Raw genomic sequence first — 9,147 nt, forward strand, 5'->3', positions numbered from 1 at the left:
CGTTGTCGTGGTAACGGGAAATGCCACAGCAACCAGACCAAATAATCCTGTGACAAGATGATGCAGGAGTTAGAAAATTCTGATAGAAAATCCATTGCAGTGTGTAATGCAGCCTAGTTTCATTTACCATCCCAGCAGCTATTTTAGAAGTATAACTTTGCTCTGTGCTTCTCCGTGCATGAACGTCATAGCCTATACGGCCAGGGGCGCAACTTTCACTGGGGACGGGGGGGACATGACCCCCCCCCACACATTACGAAACTGTATTTTTGTCCCTCCCAAGATTTATCTTTGGAATGTGATACAAAACAAGGCGACGGTGTGCTTTAGGATCTTGCGGACGCCTCCGAGTGGTCTGGTAGGCTGTTCGGAGTGTTCATCTGACTGGACAAAAAAATGTATGTCCCACCCACTTCTAAAACCAAAGTTGCGCCCCTGCTGTAGGCTATGGATCATTTGATTGAGACCACAGTAAATAGCCTATAGGCGGAATCAGAGATGAGGGGCGGCATCGGGCAAACACATCGATATGTAGCCTAATAGGTAACTCATTCTAAAATACTGAGAAATATTGAAATTTCATCAAGTTACAAATTACATGACCCTGCCCTGGACTAGATTAAACAATACTAAACCCTCCCCTTGACTGAAATTGAAAAAGCATGACCCTCCCCCATTTTCCTTCAGGTACTCATGTAACATTCGATCCATCCCTTAATAAACTGCATGCTTTTCCAAGTCGTAGTGGGAGGAGGAAAGGGAAGAGCCTACCTAGTCAGTTGCACAACTGAATGCGTTAATCCAAAATGTGTCTTCCGCAGATTCTTTTCACCTTGCTGGCTAGGGGATTCTAACCAGTGATTTTTCGGTTACTAACCCAATGCGCTTAACCGCTGCCAAAATATATAATTGCGTGACTTCAAGTTTACTTCCATATGATGGTTATTATTATTATTAATAATATTTGCGCATTAAGGATTTTCAACTGCCATTACTTGCAAAATGTATTTTACAGACACAAAAAGATCCCACCTTGTCAGCATATTTTGTTTTGTTGACATTTGGAAAGTTTACCGACAAATGTTCTGTTTCCATCCGGCCTGTCCTGACATTTTTTTTAATTCTGACATTTACTTGCATTGGATGGAAGCCTGGTTAAAGAGGCAGTTCGGGGTCGTTGATTTACTATTTATTCATAAATAAAGTTGTATTTGGCCTCATGGGCGTGGTGGTAACATACAGTAACTAGTTACAGCTGTGCTGTGGGATTGTTGTTTCTCAGTGCTGGCAGGGAGGGATGGTAATTATCTCTCTCTGTCTTTCTATTTCTCAAACACCATCTCCCTCTAAACAAGAGAGGGAGATTTTAAGAAAGGCATTGATATTTATGGTTAGATACATTGGTGCAACGATAGTGATTTTTTCGCTGATGCGCTTTTGTTAAATCATCACCCGTTTGGCAAAGTAGGCTGTGATTCGATGATAAATTAACAGGCACCGCATTGACTAGCAATATCATCAACCATGTGTAGTTAACTAGTGATTATATTAAGATTGATTGTTTTTTATAAGATAAGTTTAATGTTAGCTAGCAACTTACCTTGGCTCCTTGCTGCACTCGCGTAACAGGTGGTCAGCCTGCCACGCAGTCTCCTCGTGGATTGCAATGTAATTGGCCATAATTGGCATCCAAAAATGCAGATTACTGATTGTTATGAAAAACTTGAAATTGTCCCTAATTAATCGGTCGACCTCTAGTGGAAACACTGAAAGGCCACAGAGGAAGTCGGAGTATGAGGGAGAGAGGGACCTCAACAAACAGTGTCCTCAGATGGCTGCGTTTATTCAAGAGAATTTATGGACCAAACTGCAGCCGCAAGAATATAGAATATTTATATCATAATGCAATGATTATCAACTATATTATCGTGTAATTACAATATTTGTGATGTGTAACTAACCTCTTTAAAATGCTAGTAGGGATCACAGAGCCATAAAAGTCATGAAATAGACTACATTTTACATCCAAGGAGTATATGTATGACTCTGTAAGCTTTGGCTGACAGGCCAAAACAAGTGTCACAACCACAACATCTGGTTTGTATTATCCTCTTACTGTTGGTGGGGTTACACCCTCCCCTTTAATGGTTCTGTCTTGCCATTGTTTGGTGAAACTATTCTCAAATTGTGAGGTCACTGACTCGGTGGCAATCGTAGTAACATGTTTTAAAGGATTTCCATGACTGCTTTTTTAATGATGATATCTTTATTCTGTCACTTGGGGAAGCTGACACATTTAGACCATGGGAATCAATTTTGGTCTGTGAGGCTGTGTTTAAATATCTGTCTCTTGGCTAATCCCTTTCAACACTAGGCAAGTTTATAAAACTGCGCAATGTAAACTAGTTAAAATGTAATTGTTTTGGCGATAAAGTAATGGTTGGATTACTGTGGGCAACTAAAGTTTCTTCACAAGACCTGTTTCACACCCAACCCTGCTGGTCCAGACTGTGATACATGAAAGAGATAATATCTCTATCACTACTCCTAAAATCAGGCTAATTAGGCTATATTAGTGTAATTTCAAGTTTCAAGTTAATGTGACATGAACAAGTATAGTGAAATGCCTTTCTTGCAAAGTCAAATGTTATTTCAGGGACAGATTAGCATAAAAACCTAAAGAGGGCCTAAGTGCAACATTTCCCATATCTGGTTTAACTTGTTTTCCAGAACACAAGATTGTTGCCATCCTGGTATTAGTTTGAGCATGGAGACGCATAACACGGACTTGAGCCAATGCTAATTGTATCTCCACCCACTAGATGGCAGTATAGAACCACGATACAGACGGTACCATGAAACTCCTTCCACTCCCCAGAGACCAAACAAAGAAAAGGTGCATTATCACTCTGGGAAGGCTGATTTGAATGAAACATCTCTCATCGCTCATAATATTTATTCTTACATGTGTTTTCCACTGAAACAAACGCAGGTGACAGCATAATTGCATGATGAAAGGGGTAGATTACCGAAGGCGTCATTCTCTGCTGTCTACCTGGCTCCTGGTTTTGCGTTTGATAGTGCTGCTCTAGCGCTGAGACCCCTAGAGGGCGTAGTTCTTCCTGATGTCCTATTACTTCTAGGTGTCGACCCAGTCAGCCCAGCCAGTAATACACTATCTTCCATGGACCGGCTCATACATAAAACGTCCTCCATTCAGGCTGCAAAGGCATCAGTTTCCTTCTTAACTCGATTTAAGATCTCGTCGTGGGAAAAAAAAACGTGTAAAATATGTGCACTGTATTAATAAAACACAATTTTCCATCACCATGCTAGGGTGGCTAATGCTACTTCCTGATGTTGCGGTGCGCTTACAGGAAGGGGTAAACAGACTCACTAGGGCTGTGCTTCAAACTCATAAAAGACACACCCTCGTCCACTTACCCTCGCCTTATGCCCTTGGGGGAATCCCCATCACCATCTTGGACGTCGGTCCAAGCGATTAGCCAAACAAGGGCCGTTCGCAACGTAAGCCCCCTAGCCCTCGTTTTTGGTCGAGTTTGCGAGCGTACAATTATTTTCACTTTGGGCCTGAAACGCACCATAATTCAATTCGCAATGATTGTACATCCGCTAAAAAAAGTCAGCCGAAACATAAAACCTCAACATGGATAAGTCAACATACAAGTGTAAGTAAATACGAATGTTAAAAGATTAGAAATTGTGCTTCTAATGCACATGACGGCACAAACACATCTTGTAAAAGTAATGATGTTTTTGTTTGGTTAGCTTTTGGAAATTGTAGAAATAAAATATTTTTCTTCAGAAGTTCCAGCTAGGCAGGCTAACATGAATTAGCTAATTAATTATCTAGCTATCATACAGTAGGCGTATATTAATCATTATATAATTCATATAAGTAGACATGCAATCATAATTGACTGTAGCGCATATAAAGCACCCACAAGCTACCTTTGGCTGAAACACAATCATCCCGGGATGAACGAGTGACACATTTCCGGGCAAGGGCGGTCCTGCAAGTGTATACTCATCAGACGTCATGATACGTCATCAGAAGTGTCCACTTAATTTGAGGGCTGAGGGGATAGGTGTAACGAGTGCGCTGAGAGTCGGGAAGCAAGTTCAGGGAGTGAGTGTTTTAATAAATAAAAGAAACAATGCACCGACATGAAAACAGAGTCAATAACACCTGAGGAAAGAACCAAGGGGAGTGACAGATATAGGGAAGATAATCAACGAGGTCATGTCCAGGTGAGTGTTATGAGGTGCAGGTACGCAAGACGATGGTGACAGGTGTGCGGCATAATCAGTAGCCCGATGACCTAGAGGCCGGGCATGTGACAATAGGGTGTGTCTTTTAAGTGTTTGGAATACAGCCTAGGTATGCAACATCCGGAAGTTGTCTGAAAATCAAAAAAATGGTGGTGGAAAATTGTTTTATTAAGACAGCATATTTTTTACACAGGAGCATTAAACCAAGTTAAGGATGAAACTGACACATTTTTGCAGCCTGAATGGAGGACGTTTAATGTATGAACAGGTCCAGGGGGACACAAGTCAGCCAAAATTCTGTTTTTCCTGTGTTTTATATCATATAGTACAACAGCTGATGAAACTAACACTATACAAGTGTGAAAACATTTGATTAGTGTTATTTCCTGGTAGTTGCTGGTTGAAAATATAATTGACACAGAACCTTCTAATCAGTAGGTTTGCATATATAGGAGTTTCGGCTTTCAATGGTGACATCACCATGGTAAATGAGTTAATAGACCAATAAGAAAGAGCGTTCCAAACCTCCCTGCCAATAGCAGCTAGTTTTCCCCTCCCCACTCAGACCGCTCACAGACAGTCCTAGCAAAATGTGTGTTTAAGAAATATATATTTTTTGCTTCAATGGAAATCTATTACAGTAAGGTACTTAATTGTTACCCAGAAATTAATTGGTATTGATATGGTCATGGTCCAAATGTAACGGTGTAGGTTCCGTCCCTCTCTTCGCCCCAACCTGGGCTCAAACCAGGGACCCTTGCACACATCAACAACTGACACCCCACGAAGCATCGTTACCCATCGCGCCACAAATGCCGCGGCCCTGGCAACGCAAGGGGAAACCCTACTTCAAGTCTCAGAGCGAGTGACGTCACTGATTGAAATGCTACTAGCGCGCGCCACCACTAACTAACTAGCCATTTCACATCGGTTACACTCACCCCCCTTTTGACCTCCTCCTTTTTCGCAGCAACCAATGATCCGGGTCATGTAGGTTCCGTCCCTCTCTTCGCCCCAACCTGGGCTCGAACCAGGGACCCTTGCACACATCAACAACTGACACCCCACGAAGCATCGTTACCCATCGCGCCACAAAAGCCGCGGCCCTTGCAACGCAAGGGGAAACCCTACTTCAAGTCTCAGAGCGAGTGACGTCACTGATTGAAATGCTACTAGCGCGCACCACCGCTAACTAACTAGCCATTTCACATCGGTTACACAAACACACCAAGACATTGTGAAGAGGGCACGACAACACCTTTTTCCCCTCAGGAGACTGAAAAGATTTGACATGGGTCCCCAGATCCTCAAAATGTTCTACAGCTGTACCATCGAGAGCATCCTGACCGGTTGCATCACCGCCTGGTATGGCAACTGCTCTGCAGCCGACCGTAAGGCGCTACAGAGGGTAGTGCGTACGTCCCAATACATCACTGGGCCAAGCTTCCTGCCATCCAGGACCTATATACAAGGCAGTGTCAGAGGAAGGACCAACAAATTGTCGAAGACTCCAGTCACCCAAGTCATAGGCTGTTTTCTCTGCTACCGCACGGCAAGATGTACCGGAGCGCCAAGTCTAGGTCAAACAGGCTTCTAAACAGCTTCTACCCCCAAGCTATAAAACTGCTGAACAATTAATCAAATGGCCACCTGGACTATTTACATATTTACATTGACCCCCCTTTGTTTTTACACTGCTTCTACTTGTGTCACGTCCTGACCAGTATAAGGGGTTATTGGTTATTGTAGTTTGGTCAGGACGTGGCAGGGGGTTTTTGTTTTATGTGGTTCGGGGTTTGTTGGGATATGTTCTTATGTAGAGGGGTGTTTGTTTTATGTGTTTCGGGGTTTTTGGGTATTGCTCTATGTTTTGTATTTCTATGGTTTTTCTATGTTGTGTATTTCTTTGTTGGCCTGGTATGGCTCTCAATCAGGAACAGCTGTACATCGTTGTTGCTGATTGGGAGTCATACTTAGGTAGCCCTTTTTTCACCTGTCTTTTGTGGGAAGTGATTTTTGCATTGCTGTGTGTAGCCTGCAAGACTGTTTGTCGTTTGTTTGTTTTCTTGTTTTGTTACGTGTCTCAATAAAAGTTAAATATGAGCACTCAACCCGCTGCGCCTTGGTCTACTCCATACGACATTCATTACAACTTGCTGTTTATAATCTATGCATAGTCACTTTACGCCTACCTACATGTACAAATTACCTCTACTAATCTATATCCCTGCACATTGACTCGGTACCCCCTGTATATATCCTCGTTAATGTTATGTAATTTTCTGGTGTTGCTTTTTATTTTTTACTTTAGTTTATTTAGTAAATATTTTCTTAACTCTATTTATTGAACTGCATTGTTGGTTAAGGGCAACCTCTTCAGCGTCTCATCCCGTCAGCGGGATCAAAATCCAGCGAAAAATATCGCCAATTAGCATTAAAAAAATCATAATTAAATATATATAAATATATATATATATATATATATATTATATATATTTTTTTATAGATACACCTCTCCTGAATCGACCCACGTCGTCCGATTTCAAAAAGGTTTTACAGGAAAAGCAAATCATTAGATTATGTTAGATGAGTCCATCGTAAAAAGCAGCTTCATAGCCATTTTCCGACCAACCACTTGCATCACATATAATCAAAAAACAGCTAAATGCAGCACTAACCTTTTACAAACTTCATCAGATGGCACCCCTAGGACATCATGTTATACAATGCATGCATTCTTTTGTTCAATAAAGGTCATATTTATATATAAAAACAGCATTTTACATCTCCGTCTGACGTTGACTAAATAATTTCCCCTCAAATGCGTCCCGGTAAACAATGCTACATTTCCCTAAATTACTATCCGATAACGATTTTTTAAATTTATATTGTCAATCTAACATTTATAGATGAATATCTCTTGAGAACACCTGTCATACCAGATTTTAAATTAACTTTACTGGGTAATCACACTTTGCGATAAAAAGGAGATGCGATACTCAGAAAATGAGCTAATATACAGAGCTCGGCGCCATCTTGGAAACAATCGCATGTCACATCTCATCTTGTATAATATTGTCAATAATCGCCTACCTTTAGTTGTCTTCATCAGAAAGCATCCCAGGTCCACAACAGATGTATTTTCGGTCAAAAAGTCCATACTTCACGTTCCATTAGCCTGCTGTTGGTAGCGCGTCCTATGGCTCTCTCCAAGTGCAGGGCTGAAGTTCCGGATAAAATGAGATTCTCCCGCCTGTAGGTTCGTTCAAACATGTCAAACGTTGTAAAACATTAATCTTCAGGGCCTGTAACACCAAGAGAGCCAATAAGATTCGAGGGGGATGATTTCATGGCCTTTAAAACCGTTTCCAAAGGTGGGGGTAGACATGGCCGCCGGCGTCATAATGGTGATGGCCCATCCCCAGTGACCAATTTCCAATACGTGTCATTCACTGAGTTTCGACTGTATAAGGCTCAAACCACTGTGAAAAGACTGGCGACATCTAGTGGAAGCAATAGGAAGTGCTCACTGAACCATTGTTAACGGTGTGATTAATAGGGAAAGATGAGAAGTCGAGTCCACAATTCAGAATTCCACTTCCTGTTTCAATCGGTCTCGGGGTTTTGACTGCCATTTGAGTTCTGTTATACTCACAGACACCATTCAAACAGTTTTAGAAACTTTAGGGTATTTTCTAACCATATATAATAAGTATATGCATGCCCTAGCTTCTGAGTTTGATTAGTAGGCCGTTGAAAATGGGAACTATTTTTTTTCAAAATGCGCTGTGGCGCCCCCTATCCTAGGGTATCCTCAAGAGGATATTATTAAGGGCTTGTAAGTAAGTATTTCACTGTAAGGTCGCCACCTGTTGTATTCGGCACGTGTGACAAAATAACATTTGATTTGATATAAAAACTGCTACATTGGGCCTTTACACATATATCCTACCAACGGGAAATGAAAAACTCAAAAATCTTATGTTTCACTGAGATGTGGCTGAACGACGACATTAAGAACATACAGCTGGCGGGTTATGCACTCTATCGGCAGGATAGAACAGCAGCCATTGGTAAGACACCGGGCGGGGGCCTATGCATATATATAAACAACAGCTAGTGCACGATATCTAAGGTTTTACTCGCCTGAGGCAGAGTATCTCATGATAAGCTGTAGACCACACTATCTACCTAGAGAGTTACATTTACATTTACATTTAAGTCATTTAGCAGACGCTCTTATCCAGAGCGACTTACAAATTGGTGCATTCACCTTATATATCCAGTGGAACAACCACTTTACAATAGTGCATCTAAATCTTTTAGGGGGGGGGTTAGAAGGATTACTTTATCCTATCCTAGGTATTCCTTAGAGGTGGGGTTTCAGGTGTCTCCGGAAGGTGGTGATTGACTCCGCTGTCCTGGCGTCGTGAGGGAGCTTATTCCACCATTGGGGTGCCAGAGCAGCGAACAGTTTTGACTGGGCTGAGCGGGAACTGTGCTTCCTCAGAGGTAGGGGGGCCCGCAGGCCAGATGTGGATGAACGCAGTGCCCTTGTTTGGGTGTAGGGCCTGATCAGAGCCTGAAGGTATGGAGGTGCCGTTCCCTTCACAGCTCCGTAGGCAATCACCATGGTCTTGTAGCGGATGCGAGCTTCAACTGGAAGCCAGTGGAGAAAGCGGAGGAGCGGGGTGACGTGAAAGAACTTGGGAAGGTTGAACACCAGACGGGCTGCGGCGTTCTGGATGAGTTGTAGGGGTTTAATGGCTAAGGCAGGGAGCCCAGCCAACAGCGAGTTGCAGTAATCCAGACGGGAGATGACAAGTGCCTGGATTAGGACCTGCGCCGCTTCCT

Source organism: Salmo salar, chromosome ssa15 (assembly GCF_905237065.1).
Source record: "Salmo salar chromosome ssa15, Ssal_v3.1, whole genome shotgun sequence".
Taxonomy (NCBI): domain Eukaryota; kingdom Metazoa; phylum Chordata; class Actinopteri; order Salmoniformes; family Salmonidae; genus Salmo; species Salmo salar.